The sequence below is a fragment of the Odocoileus virginianus genome, chromosome 28 (genome assembly GCF_023699985.2).
Source record: "Odocoileus virginianus isolate 20LAN1187 ecotype Illinois chromosome 28, Ovbor_1.2, whole genome shotgun sequence".
Lineage (NCBI taxonomy): Eukaryota > Metazoa > Chordata > Mammalia > Artiodactyla > Cervidae > Odocoileus > Odocoileus virginianus.
In genome coordinates, this window is record NC_069701.1 from 42,168,639 (window position 1) to 42,196,025 (window position 27,387).

At 62.4% G+C, this 27,387-nt stretch overlaps 1 protein-coding gene across 1 annotated transcript in view; it reads left to right on the forward strand.

Annotated features, from left to right (window-relative positions):
• The first annotated feature begins 3,311 nt into the window (after positions 1–3,311).
• OSBPL5 (oxysterol binding protein like 5) overlaps positions 3,312–27,387 on the forward strand; it is a 68,805-nt gene continuing 44,729 nt past the window's right edge. Inside the window, exon 1 of the mRNA XM_070457829.1 lies at positions 3,312–3,396. The gene's annotated coding sequence lies outside the window, so the exon portion shown is untranslated. The remainder of the gene's footprint in view (positions 3,397–27,387) is intronic.

Below are 27,387 nucleotides of genomic sequence, written 5' to 3' on the forward strand. Positions count from 1 at the left end.
GGGAAGATCCCTTGGAGAAGGAAATAGCTACACACTCCAGTATTCTAGCCTGGAGAATCCCATGCGCAGAGGAGCCTGACAGGCTACAGCCCATGACTGACTAACACTTTCCCTTTCAGGCCACTCCCCAGCTGCCTGGCCTGGAGCTGGTCACTTAACCTCGACAGGGTGGGGATGGTAACCCTTGTCTCCGGGCGGAGCAGAGGACGCAAGCCGGCATGCCCAGAAAGTGCGGACAAAGCGCCCAGCACACGGCAAGCTGGCAATCAGTGCTGCGATTGTTCTTACAGGGGATTGCTGGGCTGTGGAGACCACGCTGGGGCCTCACATACCCCTCGGCAGGGAGTCACCTCAGCCCCACCGCACAAGCGAGGAAACTGAGGCTCGGGAGCTGCAGGTCTCCGAGCAAAGACGCTCTGAGCTGCCCTTGAGTGTCCGGCAAAGTCCACAGGCCACAAGCTAGGGATGGATCTGCTCTGGGGCCAGCAGGAGACAGCGGGCCCAGGCTCACCTGTCCTGGCCGATCCCCTGGGCCACTCCGCTGCTGCCCCGGGCCCAGTGAGGAGGCGGGGACCCAGATGCACCCCTTATACCTGGGCCTCATTTTCCTCACCTAAGAAATGGGGAAATAGTCACTGCTGCCCCTGCTGCTCGGCAGGTGTGAAAGCACCTAGCACCTACCTGGCTCAGGCCCCTTCCGGGGGGCCAGCCCAGCCAGGTCCCCCCACAGCCCACCTGGGAGGCACCCTGTCGGGCACCCCTGTTCCCAAGCGTCCTGGCTGCTCTACCCTGCTGGGTGAGGCAGCCTGTGCAGCGAAGGGGCGGGGGCCCCGGGGGCTTCCCTCTGAGCCTGAAGTCTTCATCAGCGGAGCGGGGGCGGAGCTCAGAGGCTCTGAGACAGCCCTGGACCAGGCTGTGCGGAGCAAGAGCCTGGGGGCTTTTTGCTGGCTCTGTGCCTCCGTTTCCCTGCCTGTAAGCTGGAGCCTGTCAGAACCTGCCTTCTAGAACTGGGGGGAGGATTGGAGTCACCATCTAGAGCCCCTTGGCATGGCACCGGGACAGGGTGGGGGTCCACCTGTAAGACCTGTGGGGGCTCCCGCAACACCCATGGGTGGGCCACCCAGAACTAAGGCGTGACCCCAAGGGTGACCAGCATCCTCCCTCGAGAGCAGGGTGTCCCAGCCTCAGCATGGCTGACGTTTGGGGCTGGACCGTTCCCACCGCGGGCCTCTCTCCTGCGTGTGATGGGTGTTTGCTGGCCCCCCAGCCTCCCCTGGCTGGAGTCCAGGAGCACTGTCAGCCGTGACAACCAAGGGTGTCTCCGGACACCACCGGAGGTCACCTCAAGGAGGAAGGCAAAATGCGCCCAGCTGAAGACTGGATGGAAACTGTCTCAACTTTAGACTGTATTCACCTGAGAAAGAGTGAAGTCCTCCATATCTGCAAGGGCCCTTTAAAGAAATCTTACTTCTCCCAGGCAGATCATGGGAGATGTCAGAAACTCAGAACCGGGGCTGCTGGTCAGAGACCCATCAGCCATGTCCTCTGGGTTCACTCGAGGGGCCTGTTGCTTCCCCGGGGAATCACGGAACCCTGGCTCCCGTGACAGGTGAGGAGACCGAGGGGCAGAGCTGCACGGCAGCTCCTGGACGTGAAGCCCACCCAGTGAGCCTCCACGGCCACCGCGGCCAGCCCCCCCGGCTTCTCTGCCCCACATTGGCCCAGGTGCCCCTTTGACCTCAGCGGTGTCGTTTCATAAACGCGAGCTGGCCTCAAGCAGCCAGCATCACAGTGACTGCAGACTCCCTACTTCGGCTCCTGAGACCTCCACCCCAGGGGACAGCGACTTTGTTTTCTTCCTCCATTCCCCCGTGGGTCTGCCCTAACAACCAGCCATTGGCCAGGCTGCCGGCAGCCACACCCAGCCCCAGGAAGAAGCTGTGAAGAGCCTCCAGGCTGGTCTCCTCGGCCTGCGTGCAGAGCAGATCCCACCCCCGACGAGGCGGAGGGGTCCCACCATGGCCCTGAGCATCTTGTCTGAGCAGCTCTGCATCCAGAGGCCTCGCAAGGTGATGGTGGGGTGGGACCAGTCCTGGGGGTGAGGCCAGAACCTCCCGCAGAGGCAGCACACCCCACCTCTTCACCCACCATGCTTTGGTGCCCTGGGGGAACCACCCCTGGCCTGATGGGGTGGCCATGATACTGAGGCTGGGGGCCCGTTTGGTCCTGGGCCATCCACCTGGCTGGTTGGGGCAGAGCTCTGGTAGGAAGTCCTGCAGCCGCTCCCAAGAGCCTGCTCCAACTCAAGGGGCCCGGAGGGGCCTCCCTGGGCAGCCCCCAGCTTTGCCGGTGGTCAGGCTGCTTCCCTCTGACCACCAGGCTCAGGGAACACTCCATTAACACGAGGTTCCAGGGCTCAGCCGAGGGTCAGTCCTGCTCTTTGGAAGGGAGTGGCTGAGAGTTTGGAAACCCTACCTGGTCCTCTAGGCCTGGAAGTGGGTGGGCCCAGCTTCAGCTGGTCTTCCCCTGGGGGACAGGGCGAGAGGAGGACCCCAGCAGGCTCTGAGACCGTCCCGGGACACCCGGGAAGGGCTGGGGGAGACCCCTGACCTTCTCTGCCCGCCCTGGGGTTGTTTAGCAGAATTAGAGCCTCTTATGTGTACAGGAAGGTTTCAGGGTCTAAAACGGTCTCTGAGGGCAGAAGGAGTGAGGACACACAGGAGAAAATTCACAAGAAGGCGGGCTCCTGGCAACAACAACAACAAAAATATATATACACACATATCCTGAGAAAGAGATGCTGTTAGAACCCTGGGTGTGGAGCAGTGTCCATCCAGCCACACACAGGGCACAAGGACAGTGGGCTCAGATGCCTGGGCTTCCTCTTGTGTTCTGGTGGCTTCCACCTGGGGGAGAATTGCTAAGAGTCTTAGGCTCAGAAAGAGAGGGGTCTCCCCACATCCTGGCTGCGAGGGGGTGCTGGAGGCCTGCAAGCATCTGTACCCACGACGGGCCCTCCCACACCCCTCACGCTGGAGGCTGACCCCAGTCACCGCCAGCACCCCTTTTCCGGAGGAGGGTCCGCGCCCCCGTCGCGGGGCGGGCAGGGGTTAGGGGAGGAGCCCCACAGCGTGCGGGCGGGCAGGGCGCAGCCCGGCAGGGGCCGGGGTCCGAGGCGCGCCGGCTCCGCACTGCGATCCCGCCCGGGTTTTGCGGCCGCCGCGCCCTCGGTCCCTCCGCCCTGCCTCTTCTCCTCCGCCCCGCGCTCCCTCCCTCCGCTCCCGCGGTTGGATCAGTCTTCTGGCATTTCCTGCAGCCGGGCCGCGTCGCCAGCTGAGCCCCCGCGCGCCCGGCCCGGCCCGGCCCGGCCCGGCCCAGCGCGCCCCGCTTCTCACGGTAGGAGCGCCGCGGGCGGGGAGGGGGCGGCGGGGCTGCGGAGGCGCCGGGGAGCGGGCGGGGAGGGGCCCGGAGGGGCTGCGGCCCGGAGGTTCGGGAGCGTCCAGGCGGCCGCCGGGTGGGGTGGGGAGGGGGGGCGGGCTGCGGGGTCGGGGGAGCCCCCCGGTGCCAGAGTCTGCGGACCCGGGGGACGGTGGCCGGCCCTGGGGAGCCCGGGGGTGGCGCGGGACGATCGCGGACGCGGGCGGCTTGGGGGGCGGATGGTGCTGAACGTGAGGCGCGGCGGGTAACCGGGCTCCCCAGTTTGGGGGGCTTGAAAGAGGCTGCCTGGAGGAGCTACTGCTGTGTCCTCGCTCAGCCCAGACCCAGGGAGTCTTGAAGGGGGCAGGGTCTGCGGGGAGGGGGCGTGCTGCCTTTGCTTGGGGTCTGGATTGGGGTCTGGCCTCCCAGCTCTGGGCTTGGTCTGTGTCCTCACTGAGGCTGCCTGAGCTCGGGGGAGGACCTTTGCTGTCCCCACCCCGCTCCTTCTCTAGACCACTGAGCCCCTGAAGACAGGGAGCCTCAGACATGGTTCGGGGGACGTGAGTCCGCGTGAGGGTCCTGTGCACTTGAGGATGCCTGGGTGTCGGGGAGAGCGGGATGTGGGGTGGGGGTGCCAGCAGCCCTGGGGGGCAGCCAGTGTCCCCCGGGGCCCGCAGGGACTGTCTGGACCAACCTTCCACCCACCACCCACCCCCGCCAAGCTCTGCAGTCGGCTGTGGAAGACCCTGGAATCGGGGCTTCCGAGTGGCCCCCGGGGGTGTGGACAGGCCCAGCCATGGGGAGGTGGACTTCTCTGCCCCCACTCATCGTGGCCTGAGCCAGGCCCTGGCCAAGCAGCTGGTTGGGTTTCCGCTCTCTCACTATTTGGAGGTTTTTCCAACTCTCTCCTCTGTCTGCACCAGAGATAATTTGTATGTGTGTCTGCCCGTTTGCCGGAGCCCCGTCAAGGTGCCTTTTACAGGCTGACCTCTGTGGTTCCCCCCGCCCCAGGGATGCCCCCAGGGTCCAGCCGCAGTCTGGTCACAGCCAGGGTGTGGGCCCAGCCTGCGGGCGGGGACCTGTGTGGGCCGGGTGGGCTGGGTCCCAGACGGCAGAGCCCTGGCCTCAACAATGGCAGGCAGAGTGGTTGGCCCGTGGCTTTTACCCACTTCCCTGGCTGTGTGTGGCTGCGCCACTCCTTGAACTTGACGGATTTTGCAGGCCACCTGCGGCTGGGGGGCGTCTGGACTGCTCCCCTCGGGCCCCAGGTCTGCGGTCCCATTGTCTGCCTGCACACGTGCGGGGCAGGGCCCGGCTGCCAGGAGGGCAGGCACTCGGTGCGTCCGTATGGTCTGTCTTACCAGCTGTGTTTGGAGATGGTGACAAAGCAGATGGGCCAGGCGGAGGCCCTCCAGCTGCCGGGAGTCCTGGGCCTGTCCTGGGGAGGCTCCCGTGCCGATGTGGACCCATGTGGGTGGTGCGTCCTGGATGCCAGAGCAAAGCCCCTTGTTCGTGGGCCTGGGGGTCAGGCTGGCCTGAGTCAGGCTGAGGGATCAGCTGAGTCTCCAAAGGTCTGTTCCCGGCTCTTTCCAGAATGCGGGCCTCAGCCCCTCTCCCCTAGGATGGTCTTTACGGTGCTTAGAAGGTCCGGATCGGTTTCTCCCCTGAAATCTGTCTTCCTGGAAGCTTCCTCAACTGTGACAGTCAGCTGACATGCTGCACTTGGAGGAGGGAAGACAACCGGGGTGACAGGCCAGTGGTTTGAAGATTGCTGGGTGTTTTCGGCAGCTGTTTTTGGGGGACTCGCGCTTCCCGCTGATGCTGTGGTTAAACCACAGTGGGTGCGTGTGCATGCAGTTGTGCGTGTGCACACGCGCATACCCACACAACGCACAGGTGGACGAGAGCGCACCCAAGGTGATGGAAGTGTGCCCGCCCCGCTTCCCGTTCATTCAAGGGACAGGTGTGCAGCCGTAGCTAGGAAGAGTTACAGGGGTGAGGCCTGAACCCTGGGACTGGGAGCTGTCCAGGGGCGCACGGTGCGCGTGTCAAAAGGATCCCCATCTTTTGGATTTGAAGGGAGGGGTCCACAGGTCGGGTAGAGCTGCCTGGCTGCTGACACCGTCAGGGGGTGGGGGCAGGGTTGAGTGGCACAGAAGGACGGCACTGCCCCTCCGAGGGCCAGGCGTGCTGCTCGAGGCCGTCACAGAGGAACAGAGGGCTGCTGTCCGGGCGGGGCTTGCCCCGTGAGCCTGTGGGTCAAGGGAAAAGCCCCGGGGATGAGCTCTGCAGGTTTGCAGGGTGGCTTGTCCCCTTCAGTGGCTGGGGAGCTGTGTGAGCAGATAGAACTCGTCCAGGGAAGGTGGTGGTAGTTGAGGACAAAGGACTTGGACTTTGGATTATGTGTCCTCCAGCATTGCAGCTGCTCCAAGCCAGGATTCCTGTGTGTCCATGGGTGTGAGTTGGCATATCCTGGTGTCCACACTGAGGGGAGTGGGCACCCACTCTGTGGTCAGGATCAAAGTCAGGCCCCATCGAAAGCCAGGGCTTAGATGCGACTTGGGTCTGGGACACAAGGACTCCAGCTTCGAGTTCTTTGTTCAGTGAGGTAGCTGGGGAATCGGCCGTCAAGGTAAGAAGCACTGCAGGCCCAAGACGTGGGGCCGCCTGAAAGTGCCCCCAGGAGTCCCCGAGGAGGGAATCCCTGCGCCCGCATCACAGGCCCTTGGGATTCTCGGAGGGAGGCTCAAGGACCGTCGGGAGGAGCCCCGGAACCACCGGCTGGGCCCCGGGTAGGCACAGGGCTGTCAGAGAATTGCCAAGGTTATCTGGGTCATGAAGCCAGTGAGAGACTGTTCCCACGGCACAGGACAGGAGCCTGGTTGGCCAGCCCCAAGGGATCCGTGGCAAAAGCCTCAGAGCCAGCACTTTGCTAACCTCTCAAGTCCACCCTCCACCACTCCTCTCTCCAGACTGGCTTCTGCTCCTCCCTTCCAAGGTGCGAGGCTTCGTTTCTCAGCACTGTGATCCCTCGTCTCTGAAACCACCTGCATCCTGCATCGGTTCAGTTGAGTGGATGGATACAGAGAGAGCACATGGGCCAGGGTGGGCCCACGGCAGGCGACATGTTGGCACTTGGGTTATCCTTCACTCGTTGCCTTGATGACCCTGGGGCTCTGCCCCCCAGCCTGGCACACAGTAGGTGCTCGTATCCCCTGGGGCTGTTACCCTCGGCCTGGCACACAGTAGGTGCTGATGTTCTCCTGGGGCTCTGCCCCCTAGGCCTGGCACACAGTAGGTGCTGGTGTTCTCTTGGGGCTGTGACCCCCAGCCTGGCACACAGTAGGTGCTGATGTTCTCCTGGGGCTCTGCCCCCTAGGCCTGGCACACAGTAGGTGCTGATGTTCCCCTGGGGTGCTGACCCCCAGCCTGGCACACAGTAGGTGCTGATGTTCTCCTGGGGCTCTTTCCCCCAGGCCTGGCACACAGTAGGTGCTGATGTTCTCCTGGGGCTCTGCCCCCCAGCGTGGCACACAGTATGTGCTGCTATTCCCCTGGGGCTCTGACCCCTGGCCTGGCACACAGTAGGTGCTCAAATGAAGCAAAGAATCGTCTTTGCCCAGGGACACCCCATCCTGCATCTCCCTCCTGGTCTGTGGGCCTTACCAGCATCGGCAGGCAGGACTCCTGACCGGCCCATGCCCTCTGTCCTAGGACAGATAGACCCAGCCTGCCCCCTTCCCAGGGGTCCTGCCATTTCTGGATTAGAAGTATCGTGTGCAGAGTAGCTGACTTGGGGTGGGGGGATGCCTGACATTTACTGGGTGAATGGAGGGGGGCCTAAGCTGCCCGGGCCCTCTCTGACCCTGGCTGAAATGGGGGATGCTGCAGGGGTGTGCAGGCCCCACAGCTGCGCAGTGCCACTCATAACCCAGTGAAGGAGCATTTTACAGGTTAATGAGCACATGGAGGGGGGGTTGTGGGGCGCCCCGTCCCACAGGCCGCTGGCCAGCCTGACCGTTGTGACCACCTGGGAGTCACTTTCCCTTGTCCAAGGCCAGGGTGGGATTGTGGACCAGGAGTAGGCAAATCCCCAGGAAGGCAGACGGGGCGATGGCCCACAGCTGGACCTGCTTCTGAGCCAGGAGGGAGGGAGCCTTCCGGTCCTTGACCGACCGTGGGCAGGGGCGGTGCCTTTGTCCCTTCCCTTGCTGGCTGGCTCACAGCCACCGCGAGCCCATTTTCAGCAGCTTCCACTTGAGTAAAGGCGCGTTCTCCGTGGGAGGTTTCAGGCGGAGGTATTGATATGCCCGCTTATTGGGGTGAATACGGCACAGGGGGAGTGGCTTAAAGGGCCAGGCCTACGCCGGGCGTGGGGAGGGTGGGGCGGTGGGGCCGCCTATGCCCGCCTATTGGAATGAATGCGGCAGGGCCCGTAAATGGGCCGGGGTCTCCCGGGGGCCTGTCGCTGGGGCTGCGCTGGCTGCAGGGGCAGCTCCTCGGGGCTCTCTCCGACCTCCCCTTTCTGGGAGAGCCGCGTCCCCAGGAGGCCAGAGGGAGGAGCCGGAGAACAAGACCTGCCTGGCCTGTCCGGGGAGGGTGACGCTCACCCACCCCACTCTGGGGTCACCCTACGGGGCGGGGCGGGGATGGGGAGGGACCGGCCCCTGAGGTCTGCAGACTTGAGCTCGGAACCTTCCAGGTCAGAGAGCCCAGGGACAGGCCTCCGTTGTTATTTATTGACACGTTTGCTCAGTGTGTTCTTACGGCTTTGCTGCTGGACTGGGTGTGGGGCGGGCTTCACAGTCAGGCCTCACTCACCCTCTGGGGGACACCCAGAGGTCCAGGGCCCTTGCACGTCCTCCCGTGGACCCTGAGCTTGTGGGGCTCGTCACCCCAACCCCGAGGACGGGGGGATGGGAGGAGTCCCCCTTCCCCAACCCCCACCCGCCTCCCGGGGAACCTAAAGGCCAGTGTGGCCTCTGGGGCGGGACTCTGAGAGTGTGGTATGAGACGTGGCCGCAGACGAGCCCCTGCCTGCTGGGGACGCCTCGCCGTCCACATCCTCGGTGCCCCGGCCGAGGCCCTCTCTGGGTCAGTGCTCAGCCACCCAGAGGAACAGGACAGGCCCTCCCGCATAACCCTGTCCCTGAGGGGAGCCTGGATCCCTGCTTCCCCGTCTGCCGGCCTGGCCTGGGCTGAGCTGGCTGGCCCCCAGGGCCCTGGTGCAGGCCTGGGTCTGGAGGTGGGTCTCGGGTGGATGGCGCCAGGCATCACGGTGGATTTGGGGGCTGAACCAAGGAAGAGGCTCGGGTTCCTAGCCCAGGCCCTGGGGCCAGCAGCTTCTTTACTCTCCAAAGCTCTGTTTTCCCCATGTGTAACCCGGGCCCTCCTCAGTCCCGAGAGAAGTCAGGAGGTGGGTGACCATCGGCCACGTGTTGGTGACGCTGGCCAGGCACGCGGCAGGGCCCGGGGATCTGGGGGGGCAGGGGGAGCTGAGGCTTCACTTTACAGCCCGAAGGGGAGCGCAGGTGGGGAGAGGACCCCGCCCCCAGACAGAGAGCGCCAGCCCCCCGCACCTAGATGGCCCGTCTCCTGATTGCAAACTGACCCACAGAAGCGGCCTTCATCCTGGTGTCCTGAGCGAGTGCAGACACTCACCTGAGGCCTCCGTCTCCCCTCCCCAAGCAAAGTGGGGCTTGAGAGCCTAGGGCTCACGGGGTCCATCCAGCTCCCACTAAAGAGACAAGGAAACCACCGCTGAAAATGGCGAGATCTCCATATGTTCTCACCAGGCCTCAGTTTCCCCATCTGTGAAAGTGTCAGTCACTCGGTCATGTTTGACCCCCATGGACTGTAGTCCGCCAGGCTCCTCTGTCCGTGGGGTTTTCCAGGCAAGAATACTGGAGTGGGTGGCCACTTGCTTCTCCAGGGGATCTTCCTCACCCAGGGACCGAACCCAGGCCTCCTGGATTGCAGGCAGATTCTCTACTGTCTGAGGCACCAGGGAAGCCCCATCCATAGGTCTCCCTTAAGGCCCCCAGATCTTTGCCATCCTGTGTCCCACATTCCTGCCCCCTTAGACGGGGAGTCCCGGGGCAGCAGCTTGGAGAGAGGGGGCGTCCGGAGGCCCATCTGTAGGGGGCTCGGGTCCCCAGCACCTGCCCTTCCAGCTGCTTTATAGCCTGGAGGTTCCAGCAGGTTTTATGTGGAAGAAGGTGTCCACTCGTTTTCAAAAGTGTGAATGCCACAAGACTTGTGGTTGGAAATCTCTCCCCAGCCCCCTCGACTTCACCCAGGACTTCGTGTCACTGAAGTGGAGGCCTGCTGCTGCCCGCAGTCCCTGCAGTCCTGGGGCAGGACAGGAGGGGCTTTGCCAGTCGCCCACGAGGGCTGCCCCGCGTGAGCCCTTTGGGGGACCTGGTGCCCCTCCTGCATCCTCCACCCGCTTCTCCTGGAGCGGAGCCGGCAGCCCACTTTGAAGACCCCTGACCCACTCCGGCCCACCCACACTGCTTCCGCTTGGGCCCCTGTTCTGCAGTGTCCGTGCTGTCTCTGGAACTGAGCTGCCTGCCCTAGGACGGGTCCCCTGGGGGGCAGCACCCGCAGGTCGGGACCCAAAGGCTGAATGAGTTTCATCTTTCCCCAAATCCCAAATCCAAGTACAGTAACTGATGCTATTGTAAACAACAATGGGTATCGTTCCTAAAAACTGTATGAAAGTCCTTTTACCATTTTAATCCAGATGTCTAACCAATCTATGTATTCTAAAAAGTATACTATCAAGTTTTTTAAAAAGAGGGGGATGGGAAGAGGCCCAGCCCTTGGTCCTGAGAGGCTGGGAGAGTTGGGGTTGCCAGAAGGTGACACCTTGAGCCAGAAGCGTCAGAATTCAGCCCCACTGGGTGGCCTGCAGGGTTAGGACACGCAGGAACAGGCCAGGTTGCGTGTCCGTTTGAGTGGCCAGGGTGGGTCATCCTTGCTGGTTGGTCGGTGAGCTCTGGAGGCCCCCAGGGAGAGGGGAAGGCGTCCCCCCCACACACCCGCGCTGTAGTCTCAGTCCTCGGCCTGCCGCGGGGGCCTCGGCCATGCCCTGCCCGCTTTCCTTCCCGCGCAGACCCTCCGTGGGCTGGACGTCTCCCCCATCAGCAGCAGTGGAGGCCTGTCCTGCAGGAGAACCTTCCAGCCGCCTGGCGCTGGGCTGGTCCGCTCTCTGCCTGGGGCAGCCCCACCCCAGCCTCGCCCGCTCTCCCCGGTTGCTGGGGCGCTCACTCCGACGTGATCAGCACCTCTGTGCCTCAGCAGGCGCTGATGCCCGGCCTGGAGCGCCCTTCCCGCTGACCTGGCAGCACCAGGCTGGCGTGCAGGGAACACACCAGGCGTTGGGGGAGCGCAGCCCCGACCCGCCGCCTTGTCCGCCGGCCCTGCGTGGGTCCACCTTGCCCCTTACCTGCGCTTCTCTTTTGCCCAAAATATACTATATTAAGGGCGGCTTCCCAGATGGCGCTCATGGTAAAGAACCACCTGCCAGTGCAGGAGTCATGAGACGTGGGTTTGGTCTCGGTCGGGAAGACCCCCTGGAGGAGGGCATGGCAACCCCCTCCAGTATTCTTGCCTGAAGAATCCCATGGACAGAGGGGCCTGGCGGGCTGCAGTCCGTAGGGTCACACAGAGTCGGACATGACTGAAGCGACTTAGCACGTACTATATAACACTTTATAAATATTTTTTAAACCGAGGCGACGCTGGTTTTCAACAGGAGTCAGCTCCGTGGTGTACAGGATGCGTATGTTGTATTTCGAGCTCTGTGTACTCCACGGCCCGCTCACACAGGATGGTCTCGTCTCATCCCGTACCGATGACCCCTTTACCCATTTCACACGCCCGGAGCCCCCCAACCACTGCCCGCCTCTCTGTCTGTTTGGCTTGTCCACTTGTTCCGGTTTTTTGTTTGTTGGTTAGATTCCACATACGAGTCAGACCCTGCAGTGTTTATCTTTCTCCGTCTGACTTGTTTCATTTAGCATGATGCCCTGGGGTCCATCTGTGTTGCCTCAAATGGCAGGCGCTCATCTTCTCTTGTGGCTGAGCCGCGTTCCGTTGTGGACACATCACCTCTTTGTCCAGATCGTCCCTTCTCATCTGGGGCCGGGGCCGGTCTCCGGGCTGGAACCCCGGGCCAGGCCCTCGCCTCCACCCGCTTGCTGGGAAACTGTCACTTGTTTGCTGACGGGTCAGTGAGCGGCTGCTCCTGTTTGTTTGGTTTGGGTGTTTTGTTTTAGGCGGTGGCAGGCGGGTCACGGGAGCTCATTAACCCAGATGCCCTGAGACTACTGTGAGCAGCGCCCTGGAGAGGGGGCTCCTGACTTGCCGTGGGGGCTCCAAAGCCTCCCGTCCGACCACATGGGTGCCCAGCTGCGCGGTGGTCACATCGTGGGCTCAGTGGTCTGAGAACCAGGGGAGAGGTCCCCCCCAGCTCGGACACGTCACTAGCCAGGGGCCCTGGGCGAGTCCTTTAAGCTCCAGGCCTCAGTTTTTCCATCTGTGAGAAGGGCCGCGGCAGCAGCGGCCTCGGAGATGAGAGGAGGACAAGTCTGAAGCACACAGCCGGCCTCCCAGATGGTACAGCCACCTGGCCCGCGTCAACTGAGGCTCTGCCAGCCGGGAGGGATCGTTCCTTATCATTGATTACAGTTTTGATTAATGATTAATGGCTGGGAAAGGTTTACACACAGAAACCACATAAAAGAATAAGACCGATCCCGCCTCGTCAAGGTCCTGACCTCTGGCTCTGCTTGCTTCAGGCTGAGAGCCCAGAGTTCCAGCATGGGAACTAACTGCCACCCCCGCCTCCGTGGTCCCCCATGGGGGTGCCGAGCTGACGTCCCCCGCGCGCTCCTGCGCCTTTGCCGTATCTGGCTGAGTCCAGAGACGAGCGCAGGCCCCTTGGCTGTGTGACAGCTATTGCATGACAGTCATGCTGCCTTCACGCCCTTCTTACTTCCCGTAATTCCAGAGTCACGGAGGGGATGCAAAATCCCGAAAACGCAGGCTTTGCAGCTTCTTTTGGCTGTTGTGGTCTTGAGTGCCCGTGCCCCTTCACTTTCCTTATTTTCCATCATAAGTGAGGACTTAAGCCCTGGGCTTGGGCTCCCCTGGTGGCTCAGCCATAAAGAATCCGCCTGCGATGCAGGAGACGTGGGTTCCATCCCTGGGTCAGGAAGATCCCCTGGAGACGGGAACAGCAACCCACTCCAGTATTGTCTGGGCAGTTCCATGAACGGAGGAGCCTGGCGGGCTACAGTCCACGGGGTCTGGACATGACTGAGCGACTAACACTTTTTTCACAGGCTCACTCTTCTGTCGAGGGGCCTTGGGGAGGTTCCATCTGCTCCCATCTATGTTGGGTCTCCTGGGGCACATAGGCAGGTGCTCCTCTGGGGTACTGGCCTGGGGCGAGGTCTCAGGGTCTCAGGGGGAGCATGTAAGCAGCCCAACTGGATGGGGCCACATGGCTGCCACAGACGCCCCAGCGCACATAGAGGGGAGCCAGCCTTTCCCCTGGAGAAGGACACCCCGCCACGGGTGGCACTGAAGAGTCACAAAGCTCCCAGCACCGGGGTGGGCGTGGGGACCCAGCCCGGTGGGTGGGCAGGGGCTGCGTCTCCTGGTGGGTGAGGTCCTCAGCTCACTGTGCTGTCTGGGGTCAAGATGAGCTTTCCTAGCGCATCCCTCGACTCTCCTGGCCTTGGAGACCCACCAGGACTGCCTGTCGCCTTGAACCCCTCTGGAGCGAGGTCTTTGCTCCCCCTCTGCATCGGCTGCAGGCTGAACATCGGCTCCCAAGGGCACGCAAAGGTGGTGGCCAGGGTCCCCCGAGGGGTCACTCGGTGACCAGCCCATTCTGTTAATTAAAAGCAAGAACTACGTGTAAGGTGATGACTGTAGTTGACAGCACTGTTGTAGAACTGAGATTCACTGGGAGTGTGGAACGTAACTGTGCTCACCAAGAAAAAATAAATACCAATACGTGAGCCGACGGATGTGCTAATTAACTAGACAGGAGGAATTCTCTCTCGCTGGGACATGTGTCAGATCAGCATGACATACAGATCTTTAAGTATCTCGCTGTTTTATTTGCTGATTACACCTCAGTTAAGCTGAAAAACATAGACTGAACCTGCGACCGCAAGGGTCCAGGGAGGGTGGGGTCCGGCTGAGGGTCTGCAGGTTCTGCCTGGAGCTGGTTAGAGTGAGGAGGGGCCCAGGCTGAAACACACCCCCCTGCCACACCAAACCTGGGACACAGGTGGGGGCCAAGACCCCGACCACGGTTATTTCCACGTGGAAGCAGATTGCTGGTGGAAGGCAGCTGGTCTCCTGGGGCCTGGGTGCGGAGGACCACTGGTGATGCTGGTACCCCAGTCCTCTGGGAACTGGGGGACACCCTGGGCCACGGGCACCAGCTGGGAAGTGGCCCCGGCAGGACTCGGGCCCCTGTGCTGGGCGTCCACCTTGGGAGAAAAACCTCGTCTCCTGCATTTCCCGGCTGTGGCCAGGGAGATGCCCGGGCTCCCAGGGCGCTGAGCGCTGATCCACCTGTCTCGGGGAAGCCTGCTCGTGTGGGCGTATCAGTCAGCTCTGGCCGCTGTAACAAACACCACAGATACTCCTTGTCTCCAGGCCTGGAGGCTGGAGCCCTAGACCCAGGTGTGGGCGGGGCTGGTCCTCCTGAGGCCCCGCTCCTGGGCATGCAGACGGCCATCTCCTCCCCGTGTCCTCACAGGGTCATCGCTGAGTGTGTTTGCGTCCTGACCTCCTCTAACCCTAACCCTAACCCTAATCCTCTTCCTGTAAGGACCCAGTCCTGTGGGATCAGGACCCCACCCTAGTGACCTCATTTTACCTTAACCACCTTCTTGAAGACCCCGTCTCCAAATACAGCCACATTCTGAGGTCCTGGGGGTCAGGACCCCAACACAAGGCTTTGGGGGATGCAGTTCAGCCATGACCATGACCTTGGGCCCCCAGCACAGAGGGAGGGCTCATCAGTGGGTTCCTGGGGTGTGTTTCTATTTTTATTTCCTGCGAGGCCCAAATGTTTGTAGGGAGTAAGATTTTGCAGTGATCAGAGCCTCTTAAACCCATAAATGTCTGGAAATGTTTTCGGACTTCACTCCCTTGCATCCTGATGGTCTTGTATCTGCCCGGGTGCCCTTGGCCAGCATTTCCAGTGCCTGGACTTGGGATGGGGCCAGAGGCCCACATCATATGAGGTTCTCTCATAAACACCCAGTCACGCTTACCTGGGTCTGAGCCCCACCTGTGGGTAGGGAGTCCGATGAAGCGTGTGTGGGGCGAGCACGCCTGCGGCCACCAGGCCCCGCTGCTCCCTGGCTTCCCGCCTGCCGGCGCCCCCCACCCGCAGCCTCGGTGTCTGGGCTGCCCCTCCTCACTGCCTGCTGTCCAGTCCAGCAGACGCCCTCCGCGTGGAACCAAATGTGGCCCTTCCGGCGGGCTGGGTGGTCAAGGGGACGCTGAGCCACCGGGCCGTTCGTCCCAACGCTCACAGAGCTCTCTGTGCCCTCGGCCGTGTGCAGGAGTCCCTGGGGCGGAGCTCCTGCTCCCTACCGTGCTGGCGGGGGTCTTCCCCGGGGGTCCCCTGCTCGTCCCTGTTACCAGGGCGGACGGGCTCCTGGAGGATGCAAAGGGGGGCCCGTGGCAACCTCCGCCCAGAGGCCAGGACGGGCAGCAGACCCTCAGCTGGGAGTAGCAGAGGCCGTTTCAGGGAGCGGCCCCGGGCGCACCTAGTAGGCCTGACCTTACGGGCTTCCTGCCGAGAGCTCTCAGCGCAGCAGAGGGAAAAGAGGCTCCTTCCGCACCGAGTGGGTCTTTGAGGGGCTCCTCCCTCGGGGGGCCGCCTCCAGCCCCCACCAGCTCGTGTCCCTGCCGTCCAGCAGAGCTGCAGATTGTTTTTTAAACTGCGGTTTAACAAATGCTGGAAGGAAGACACACAGGCAAATGACTGTCCTCCCGCCTGTTCATTATTTTTAAACTGTGTCATTTTCCAGTTTATTTTTAAATCTCGAAAGCATAAAGAACTTGCTGTTTATCTCTGGTGAGCCTGTTCTGCCCAACGTGGCCATTCATCACTTCTCAGTCCAGTCCAGAGCATCCCGCCTCTGGCCGGGCCCCCGTTGGCCTGTCAGGCAGGAATAACCCCGTGGAAGCTGTGCCCCCCAGGGAGCCGCTCCTTCAGGCCGTGGGGGCCTTCCCCGGACCAGAGCAGCTCCCCCTTCTCAGCACCGGACCTTTACAAGCCTTCCCACGTTCAGGGGAGGTCTTTGTAAAAAGCTTTACACACAGTGCCTTGCAGCCTTAGGTATAAATGAGAAATAATTTAACCCTTTTCCTGGAGACTTCGGTCATTGTTGTTGTTCAGTTGCTAAGTCGTGTCTGACTCTTTGCAACCGCATGGACTGTAGCACGCCAGGCTTCCCTGTCCTTCACCATCTCCCTGACTTTGCTCAAACTCATGTCTATCAAGTCTGTGATGCCGTGCAACCATCTCATCCTCTGAACCCAATTCTCTTCTTGCCTTCAGTCTTTCCCAACATCAGTGCCTTTTCCAATGAGTTGGCTCTTTGCATCAGGTGGTCAAATATTGGAACTTCAGCATCAGTCCTTCCAGTGAATATTCAGGGTTGATGTCCTTTAGGATGGACTGGTTTCATCTCTTTGCTGTCCAAGGGACTCCCAAGAGTCTTCTCCAGCAGCACAATTTGAAAACATCAATTCTCTGGCCCTCAGCCTTCCTTTGACAGCGTCCTCAGTCAAACCATAGCCTTGACTATACAGACCTTTGTTGGCAAAATGATGTCTTTGATTTTTAATGCTCTGTCTAGGTTTGTCATAGCTTTCCTTCCAAGGAGCAAGTGTCTTTTAATTTTGTGGCTGCAGTCACCATCCGCAGTAATTTTGGAGCCCAAGAAAATAGAATCTGTCACCATTTCCACTTTTTCCCCATCTATTTGCACTGTGTTTTTAGAACATGGTTAAGTCCACTCGTTTATTTTTACTTCAGTAAATGTGCATCTATGAGAAACTCTAAATTGTTGCTGCAATTAGAAAATCACCCTCACCTGTAATGAACAGCAGGTGATCTAATAGCACCGCGAGCTCGAAACACCAGATTGTGCTGTGGGTCATGCTGCCCCGTTTTGTCTGCCGCAGCTTTGCGCCCAAGGCTGCCCTGCTTTTGTTAAGTAGAGAGATTCGCAGAGACGTAGCCACATAAAGACCCAGACTTCTCTCCCTTGACACCATCAGGAGGCTGGAAAGTGAACTGGAGAGAGAGGCGCTTTCCCACTGAGGCCCATGATGACTCACGCTCCCCGCGTCACCCGGCTGCATCCGGCATCTGCCCACGTCTTAGGAAAGTGTGATGTGCTCTTTCGGGTCTGGCTCAGGAGGCAGAGGGGACTTCAGTGGCCAATTCCAGGGGCTTTTGAGCACCGGCTCTTCCCTGGGAGTGGGCAGAGGGGATGGAGAACCTCCTGCTCAGAGCCTGGGAGGTGGCCCCGGCGCAGCGTCCCCGTGTCACCTGGAGACCCTCCCCAGCGACAGGCAGGCCGTTCTCCAGGGAGCATCAACTTTCTCTGCTCAGTTTGGGCTCGGGTGGTGTGCCTGCCTTCAGCTCTGCTTCTTGTGGGCACAGACGAGGCAGGGCCAGTGTGGATCTGTCCCAGGTGGGGACAGGGAGAGGCGCCCGGGTCAGCTCCGTCTGAGGTCCGTGTGCTCCGCTGCATGGAGAGGTCACGGTCCTGCCGTCTCAGCAGGGGGCCTGGGGGCACAGGTGTCTCAGCCACATCCTCGGAGCATCCACACTCACCTTCGGTTCAGGCCGGCCTTGAGCGCCTAGTGTGAGGGCCTGGGGCAGCCCTGACCAAGGACCACAAGCTGGTGGCTTACAGCAACCAAAAGGGACCCCCAGGTCCAGAGGCGGAAGCCCCAAATCCAGGTCCTGGTGGAACAGTCTCCTTCCCAAGGCTCCGGAGGAGGGCTCTTCCTGCGTCTCCCCGCCGCTGGCGGCCCCGGGTGTCCCTGGACTTGTGGCCGCCTCCCTCCAGCCTCTGCCTCTGCGGTCACCTGGCCTCCTCCTGGGTCTGTGTCCTCTTCTCCTCTTACAAGGACACAGTCGTTGGACCAGGGCCCCTGCTCCAGGACCGCCTCATCTTCACTTGGTCATGTCTGCAGAAACCCTGTTTCCTAAGGAGGTCACCTCCACAGCCCCTGAGGTCAGGATGTCCACGTATCTTTTCTGGGATGCCATCCTCCAGCCCACCGCACCCAGGAGAGGGTGGCCACGGTGGGCAGGGGCCGGGAGCTTGCAGAGACTCCTGGAGAAGCAATGGTTAGGAGCCGGGCTCGGGCTGACTGCTGGGTGGGAAGGGGGTGGCATTCTAGGGAGACGGGGTGACATCACAGATGCAGCCATGTTGTCCTCCCAGCGATCCTGGAGGTGGGGCCAGGGGGCCGCCTTATTATACAGACGAGATCACCGGGGCCTCCAGAGAGGCACAGACCTCTCAGGTGCCCGGCTGAGCGCCGGGCCTGACCGTGGGGCCCTCTCCACCAGGGAGGGGGCGTGTCCAGCTTCCCCGGCCCAGCGTGCGTCCCGTGAACTCTCACGGCGCCCACTCGCTGGGCACAGGCTGCTGGCCCCAGCGTCTGGAGGAGGGACACTGTGGTCCTTGGCCTCTGGCCGCTGACCTTCCCCTGAGACATGAGCCCCTCCGGGCTCTCCGCTGCCTGCGTCCTGTGTCCTGCTCAGCTGGGAGACCTGGGCACACCAGGCGTTCCCGCCTCCACACCCGGTCATCGCTCCGCCGTCGAGGGCCACTCGTCCCTGCCCGGCCTGCCAGGCTCTCAGTGGGTCCCCGGCCTGGGGAGTGAACCCGGGGAGAACAGCCGCACTTGCATCACCCGTGTTTACCTGGGAACCGAAAAACACCCTTTCAAAAAACAGCCGTCTCAGAAGGGGAAAGTGCGAGCCCGTCCCTGGAGCCCTGGGGCTCTGATTCCTGAGGGTGACTTGCAGGGGCGCTGAGCGCACGGCCTCTAGTCCCGCAGGCCTTCCTGCCCAGACCTGGGGCGCTGGCACCCCAAGGCTGGGCTGACACAGGGCAACTGCATCATCCCTGATCCGCGCGTGTGTGTGTGTGTGTGTGTGTGGGTGTGGGTGTGTGTGTGGGTGTGTGTGTGGGTGGGAGGGGAGACAAGGCCCGTGCACAGTCGTGTCCAGTCCCTGGCACTCGGGGCACCCTCGGCAGCACCAGAGACCAGGCTGGTGGTGCCTCAGGCTGCCCAGGGCCTGGCCAGGGCAGTGACTGCCCATTGCCACACCACTGAGAGCTGGGTGTTTTCACGACCAAAGAGGAGGAGGGGAGTGAGGGGGCGGCCTTCCCCCTGGGGAGGGCGTGAGTGTGTGCACGGGCCGAGGGCTCAGGCCACCGACCCACTGGCGTCACCTCAAGGCAGCGCCTGGCTTCGACGCCTCGGTGGTGGGGCCGCCTCCTGGGAGGCCCCAGAGGTTGTAAAACCCGGAGCCCGAGAGAGGCTGCCGTGGGCACCCAGCAAAAGCGGGTGCAAATGTGCGGTCCAGCCGTGACGCTTCCCCGTGGGCTGCCAGGGCTCCGAGCCAGTGAGCGGCCACGTGGCAGCCTAGCAGAGTTCTGGGGGTGATCACGGTGGCGGGGGAGGAGGTGACGGGGGGCTGGCGGCTGGCACCCGCTGCCCCAGCTCACGTCGTGGCCCCCTCCAGGCCGCCCAGCAGGAAACACACTGGACTGGTGGTCTCCCAGGGATCACCGCCCCCAGCCCAGGCCTCTGGGAGCCGAGGGCAGCACCTGGACCCTGGCTCCCAGTCTCTGCCAGTTTCCCAGCTCGGGGCCTCTGGCGCGGTGTGGTTGACCTTGGGGAGCCGTTGTGAATCAGGGGACACATCCTGGACCCCTGGGAGAGCCAGGTCCTCAGGCCGGAGCCTCCCAAAGGCCCAGGGCGGGGCTGGAGGCCCCAGGCCACTCTGCAGGGGGCCAGCCCGGGGCCCAGCCCCTGGGCGTCCGGGCTTTCGGGACGCTGCAGCCCATTTGGGGGGGCGGACACTGGGGACCCCGGGCGACGCCCCTGGCTCCTCTTCCCTCTGTGTCGCTGCTGACGCTGAACCTGCACCACTGTGCCTCTGACCGTCCTCATCTCAGGGGGCGTGCAGCCTCTGATCCACCGGTGTCATCCGTTTGGTGTCCTCAGAGGCACCTGGCTTGTTTTCAGCCTTTTAAACTCGGGATGATCTTGCGGGGGCAGGATGGGGCTGTAACGTTGTGTGTATTTCTTCTCTCGCCTCAAGGCTTTTATGGCTTCTCTCCTGGGCCCTTCAAGCGCGAGCTTTAAGGCCGTCCCTTTTGACTCGGCAGGAAAATGTGAAATACCGAAGCAGAGAGGTCGGTGTAACCGAGGCTCCCGCGACGCCCCGCGGCCCCCCACCACTGCCCCCGGGCGCGGCTGCCTCTCATCTCCCTGAACTCGGATTTAAAATAGACCTTCGTCCTCACCTCCTGCCTGGCGCCCCCGCTTCCTCCTGCTTTCGTTGCCAGCGTTTGTAACTGCCCCCAGAGCCCGCGTTTGCGGTGGGGGGTCCGGCCCTCAGGGCGGGGCTCCCGGAACAGGGTCCCCTGCTGTCCACACACGGCCCTGAAGAGCAGAAGGCAGTGGGGAAGGTTGCGGAAGGTCTCACCCCGGACACCCCCGTGACCTTGAGGAGCTCCCGGAGGGGCTGAGCCCACCCTCCCCAGAGACCCCCCAGGAGAGACTCCAGCGCTGTTTCCTCCACACCTGCCGGGCCTCTGGGCCCTGCGTCCCCAGCCCCTGCCTCTGCAGTGTCCCCCCAACCCCCTGCAGTCTCTTCTTGGCCCCTCGGAGCAGCTCCGAAGGTGGAGAAGGCGTCACGGCCTCAGTCAGCCGAGTCTGGTTCCCGGGTGCCTGCTGTATACACATCCCTCTGGGTCAGATGCCCCCTCCCGCCCAGGGAACATCTTCGATAGAACCTGCTACACACCGCACGCTCCCTGGCACTGGGGCTGCAGGGACAAGCCAGGGACCCCACACGGCGGCCCTGCCCCCAGGAACAGAGAGGATTCTGCAGCAGAGATTCTAAGATTGGGGGGCGGGGAGGTTGTGGGAAGGACAGGATGGGGGAGCAGCCCTGGGCTGGGGAGTGGCCCCAGGCAGACACCTGCCAGATGAGGGTGCCTGGAGCTGATGGCCTCTCGGTGAGGCTGGCGCAGCTGTGGGCACCTGGAGAACAGGCTCTGGTCCCCTCCGGCCTGGAGGTGGGGGGCGTGTGCATGGAGCAGCTTGGGGGACGCTGGCTGCTCAAGAGGGGGTCTGGGTGGACCCGATGGAGGGGCCCCAGGCCAGTCCACACTCCTCCAGGACCCTCGGCCACCTGCCTTTGCAAAGATTGTCTCCCCAAGCCCCCCTCCAGGCCCAGCATCTCTGGCTTCTCGTTTATTTTCGGGCAGGTGCCAGCTCTGCTGGGGGCATGCTCTGCAGTAAATGAGATGCACACTCATTGTGGGGACACGGACGAACCAAGAAGGTCAAGTGGGCTGTCGGTCATTTATGTCACCCTGCCCTGGAGTCGCCATGTCACGGCCGCCTCCTCCACGCCGTGTCTGCAGCATGGTCTCCGTGGCTGTGGCATGCTCTCCGTGTCTGTGGCATGGTCTTGTGTCCGTGACGCAATCTCTGTGTCTGTGACGCAATCTCTGTCCGCGGCATGGCCTCCATGTCCGCGGCGTGGCCTCTGTGTCTTCAGCGTGGCCTCTGTGGCTGTGGCGTGGTCTCCATGACCATGCCATGGTCCCCATGTCAGCCGCATGGTCTCCGTGGCCGCAGCATGCTCTCTGTGGCCGCGGCATGGTCTCCGTGTCCATGGCATGGTGGTATGCCCACAGTGTGGTCTGTGTCCGCTACATGGTCTCTGTGTCTGCGGCATGGTCTCCGTGGCTGTGTTGTGATCTCCGTGCTCGTGGTGTGGTCTCCATGTCCGTGGCGTGCTCTCCATGGCCACGGCATGGTCTCCATGTCCATGGCATGGTCCCCATGGCTGCAGTGTGCTCTCCATGGCCACAGCCTGGTCTCCGTGTCCACGAAGTGCTCTCCGTGGCATGCTCTCCATATCCGTGGCGTGTTCTCTGTGTCCGTAGTGTGGTGGTGTGTCCGTGGCATGGTCTCCGTGTCCGTGGTGTGGTCTCTGTGTCAGCAGCATGGTCTCCATGGCCGCGGTGTGGTCTCCATGGCCGCGGCGTGGTCTCTGTGGCCGTGTTTAGCATTTGCTGCATCACCCTTGGTTTACTTGCCTCCTACCTGCTGATGGATGTTTTCACTCGTGAAAATAGGCCTGCAGAGCAAATCCTCCCACACGGCTCCTGGCACAGATATCAATTGTACAGATCTCACACCCTGTAGTAAATTTCTGGAAGTCACGTCGTGGGCTCGAGGGGTACATGTGCTTGACAGTTTTGATTCACACTCCCCAGCTACCCTCCAGAGAGGCCACACCTTGTCCTCCTTCTCTCTGTCCGTCTGTCTCAGGGCCGTGTGCCCACAGGGTGTTCGTCGGGCTGACCCATGGGGTAGAAGAGGTGATTCCTGCCGACCGGCAGGCCATGGTCTGTCACCCTGGGCCAGGCCCTGCCTGGACGCTCAAGGTCAAGTCAGGTTGACCAGCAGAGTCCGAGGCTCTGTCAGCCATCTGGGGACATGGCATCTGACCCCGAGGGCTGCAGACAAGTGTCCCCTCCCCCCAGGCCTCTTCCAGGGTCACCTGGGCCCCTGCAGACCCCTGTCCAGCCCCAGTCCCCAGACAGGCCTCTGCCAGTGGAGAAGGCTTCCTGAGGCCACTCGGAGAGCGGGCCGCCTGGGACTCAGCTGCAGGACGACACCACCCCGGTGTCCCAGCGGCCCGGTGAGCCGTCCGGCTGGTCCTGCACCTTCCCTGTGAACCGCAGTCTGTCCTTCTCGCTGTGGAGCTAGGGGAGGGCTGAGTCCTCGAATCCATCTCCTTGGTCTTGCTTCTGGAAAATAAAGCTTGGGCACAACCCCTGGAGGCAGAGCTGGGGCCCGGACCCGCCCCCACCCCCTGGTCTCCCCCAGCCTGGGTCCCCTGTGCACGCCCTTGCCCCTTGGAGGAGAAGGACCCGTGTTCATCTCTGGGCTTCGAGGGGGCACTGAAAGGACCTCTGAGCTCAGCTGAGCCGTGTCTCAGCCCCCCCACCACCACCCCGCACAAGGCAGGGAGGGGCAGGCAGGGTTGCAGGGACACATGAGCAGTAGAGGCACCGGGCCCCCTCGGTAAATGGGCCCTAATGCCCCAATCCTCTCGGGGTCCCTGCTGCTCTGGGCCAGGCCCTGTGGAGGCCAACGCCACCCTCTCGCGGGCCCAGTATCACCCCTCTCCCCAGGGGAGACCCACCGGCTTCCCATCGCCACACGCTGGCAGCTCAGAGGCTCTAGGGAAGACGAGCGACCCAGGGCCCAACAGGTGGGCGGTCGGAACCAGCCAGGCACCCGTCTCCGGGTCCAGCAGCCGTGCCCGTTGCTGCGGCCCCACACCCTCTCGGGCTGGAGTCTCACGTTCATCCTCTCCCCCTCCCTCCCAGTGGCCCCCAGGTCTTTAGAGACCCCCCCTCCACCCTCCCGCAGAGCGCACTGCTCATTCCCCGCCCTCCGCAAGCCCCAGATGGCCGTCCAGGGGTCTCCCCGACATGAGTGTCAGCTAGGAACGACTGTCAGTTGCTCTGGGCACCTGGGGCCGAGGCCCCTGGACTGGCGGGGCCCAGGCAGGGGCGAGCGGTCCCCTCCACCGCACTCCAAGTGGGACAGTCCTCAGCCCACCCGAACCGTCCCGGGGCACCTCTGGGTGCCGTGACTTTCCCCTGGTGGCCATGTGGAGAGAGCACGTGGGGGACCTCCATTCGTCCCAGAGGGCCCGCAGGCCCAGGTTCCGTCCAGCCTGGGTTCTGGGTCAGCCTCGGGCCCCCTCCCTGCCTGACCTACCTGTAAGTAAGGAAGTGTGAGTTGCTCAGCCGTGCCCGACTCTTTGTGACCTCATGGACTGCAGCCCACCAGGCTCCTCTGTCTGTGAGATCTTCCAGGCAGGGATACTGGAGTGGGTTGCCATTTCCTTCCCCAGGGAACCTTCGCAACCCAGGGATTGAACCTGGGTCTCCCGCATTGCAGGCAAATTGTTTACCAGCGGAGCTGCAAGGGAAGCCCAAGCCACCTATAAAAACGCCCCTCAGTTCTTGATGGGTCAGGGTTGGGGGGAACTCAAGGGTGTGATACCTCCCGTGTATCTCATCTGTGAATCTCAGGCCCCCAAGAACAGCCCCTGGGATGTGCAGGCTCCGGGGACACGGCCCCTCCCAGCCTCCGGGTCCCCAGCCTGCTGGGCTGGGGGCAGGGCTGGCTCACTGAAAGCTTTAGTGCATGTGTATGGGGGGGTGGGGGGGGAGGGGGGTGACACTGAGCTACGTGCTATGGCCAGCGCCAGGTCTGGAGGGGAACGGAAGGAGGGGGCATCCAGCGCTGGCCCAGGATCCAGGAGACCAGAGGCAGGGACGGTTTGGGACCCGGGGCTGGGGCCAATGGCCCAGTGGGAAAGCTGACACCTCCCAGGGGCTTGTGAGGGGAGGTTGAGGGGTCCTCCATGTGGGGGGCAGCCGGGGCTGGGGGTCTGGCGCTGGAGCCCTAGGAGGTTAATCAAAGGGCTGATGGGGTACATGTGGCCATGCTGAGGGTGATGGGGGATGGGGAGGTTTTGGTGGGCGCTGGCCTGACCCGGGTGAGCAGGAAGGGCCTGCCCGGCTGCGAGCGGAGGGATAAGCGCCCCCAGGGCTCCTGCAGGCCAGGCGAGGGTGGCGGTCCCCCTCACCCCACCCTGGGTCTCTGATGGGCTGGGTGTCCCAGAAACTTCTGCAGTGAGTTGGATGGTGGCCCCGCTTTTGGGGTCTGCGTCCTAAACCTGGAACCTGTGAACGTGAGCTTCCTTGGAATGAGGAATTCATAGGTGTAGTTCAGGGCAGGGTCGTGGCCAAGGTCATCCCAGACTATGTGGTGGAGTCTTGAGTCCAGCGATTGAGGAGGAAAGGGGAAGGCGAGGGAGCTGTGAGTCCCACAGGGGAGGCAGAGACAGCAGGGAAGTTTCCGTAAGTCCCGGGGCACCTGGGGTCCTGGACGGCGGAAGCGGCAGGAAGGAGCCTCTGAGGACGCAGCCCTGCCGACTCCTTGGTTTCGGACTCTGGGAGGGAACCTGGTTCTGCGTTTCGGCTGCCCAGGACTCCGATGCAGCCCTCTTAGAGGAAACGTGTCAGTTCTCCCCCAAAGCCTCAGGGTCCAGTGAAGCCAGCACTGTGTCCGGCCACCTCTATGGTCAGCAGGGGGCAGGGACCCTGGCTGCTGTAGCCCCCAGCCTGCAGAAGGAGGGAGGCCCTGCTGGGTGGAGCCAGCAGGCCTCTGTCTCCTCCCGCTGACCTTTACTGGCTGGGGGAGGGGGATTGTCAAACCTCCCGCCCCCGTCAGAAAGGACAGCCTGGAGGGGGTGGCCCTGTGGTCTCAGCACATGGGCTCCCCCACACATCAGATAATCCAGGGGTCTGACCCCTCCTGAGGCTGGAAGGGCGCTGCCCGTGGGGTCTGGGTTGAGGCTGCCCCTTGAAACCCTGGCAAGCAGGTATCCATAAAGCTCACCCCAACCCAGAGGAACATGTTTGACCCAGAGTCGGCCTCCAGGCGTTCACTGCATCCCCCATCACTCTTGCTCTCATTTTTAGCTGTCACCTGCTGCTCACGAGGCGCCTGCATTCCTTAGAACTTGTCATTTCATGGTGTGACCCGTGTTTCAGGGACAGACCCAGATTTAGGTCTCGGGACTTGGAGGACAAGCCCTGTGAGGTCCCCTCCCCTGGGTGGGGTGGGGGGCATTTCTCAGCCCCAGTGGGGGTTTGTCAGGGGTCTCGGGACCTTTTTCCCGAACCTCACTGGGGGCTCAGATGATAAAGAATCTGCCTGCAATGCAGAAGACCCAGATTTGATCCCTGGGTTGGGAAGATCCCCCAGAGAAGGGAATGGGTACACACTCCAGTATTCTTGCCTGGAGAATCCCATGGATAGAAGAGCCTGGTGGGCTACAGTCCATGAGTCGCAAAGAGTCAGACATGGCTGAGCGACTAACACTTCTTGTCCTCCACTGGACAAGGCACAGTGGTGGGACTTGACCCGGGTCACCGCCGCTTTGTGTCTGGAGAACTGGTCGGGTCTGCAGACCACAGGCCTGGTGAGGGGGCTGTGGGTCCATGCCCCGGAGCTTGAGATTGGCCAGAGGCTGGGCCCAGTGATTGTGATCGATGGAAATCTTGAAAATTTGAGGTTTTTTTTTTTTTTTTTTTTTAAAGAAATAGCATCCATCATCACTTCTGCGTCAGGCCTTCTAGGTAGTTCCTCTTAATGGGACAGCTCAGCGCTCCATCCCTTTCCATGTCCACGAACTCTCCATAGTATGGGTGGACCGCAGCTGGGTTAGCCATGGGTCAGCTGATGGATGTCTGGGCTGCCTCCACATCTTGGCCGCCGTGGATGTGTGTGTGCGCACACTGCTTGTGGACATAGGTTTTCATTTCTTTCTTGTTTTTCTTTCGGTCTCACTGGGGGCCCTTGGCCTGCCCCCCACCATGTCTTGTGGCTCAGGGCCATGTCACACTGACACGTTGGCCCCAGGAAGCTGGGTGCCTTCGGGTGGGGTCTGCTTGGGTCCAGACGGTGGGGCCCGCTGGGGGGTCCAGTGAGCGAAGGGGCTGGAGGTGAGACTGGAGGGCTTGCAGCGGTGGGGGCCACACCCCCAAGATGCCGGGTCAGCTTCCTGGACCGCCTCTACCACGCAGGACCTGGGGGGCCCTCAGCCCAGTTCCAGCCTGGTCCCGCCCGACTCGGGGGCCTCCTTCTCCACGCAGCCGACAGAACCAGTTTCCCCAGAAACCATGGGGACGGACAGGTGGAGCTGTGACTGGGCGGCCCGCAGCCTGACGTGGGGTCCCCAGGGGCTGCCCCCTCGGTTATCCCAAACGGGCCTGGAAGGCAGGGCTCCCGTTCCTGCCCAGACGGTCAGCAGTGAATAAGGCCTTGAACCAGAGGCTGGGTGGGGGCCAGGAGCCATGCAGGAAGAGCCTGTGGGCTCCCCGCTGAAATGCAGACAGCCCCTGGGCTGTGGGAGCACCAGGGCCGCAGACAGCACACAGTAGGTGCTCACGGATCGGGCTGCGGAGGAGCGGCAGGAGCGGCTACCCCAGCCCAGGACTGGAGGCGAGAAGGGTGGCCCGTCCACCCAGAAGGTCTGGGGCTTTTACAGGCAGGGTGCGAGGAGGCCGTGGGCTTCCCTGCCGTACAGACCACAGCCTCGTAAACATTCTCCAGAGTTCCTCTCCTGGCTGTCAGGGCAGCTCCGCCACGGTGGGCTGACCCCCAGGGGAGCCCAGCACGCCTGCCCCAGGTGACCTGGGAGTCGGGGTTGGTGCCAACCGGCCACATGGTCCTGGGTGAGCCAGCTCACCCTCTGGGCCTCAGTTACTGCATCTGTAAAGTGGGGAGAAGGCAAGGAAGTGGAGTACTGGAACTTGGGGTCTTTGTTGCTTCTAAGAGCTAGCATCCTCCCAGCCCCTGCAGGGGGCGGCAGGCCGACAGGAGGGGAGGAGGGGCATGGTGCCTGCGGCCCACCCGCCGGCTCCTCTGGTATGGGGCAGGGGGCTGTGCAGGGGTATGTGCGTCCTGCAGGGGCTGCCACTCTGGGGGATTAGGTCTGTCCAGCAAGAGGGAGTTTTCAGTTTACACAGGGATTTGCCCGAGAAGTCAGGTCCC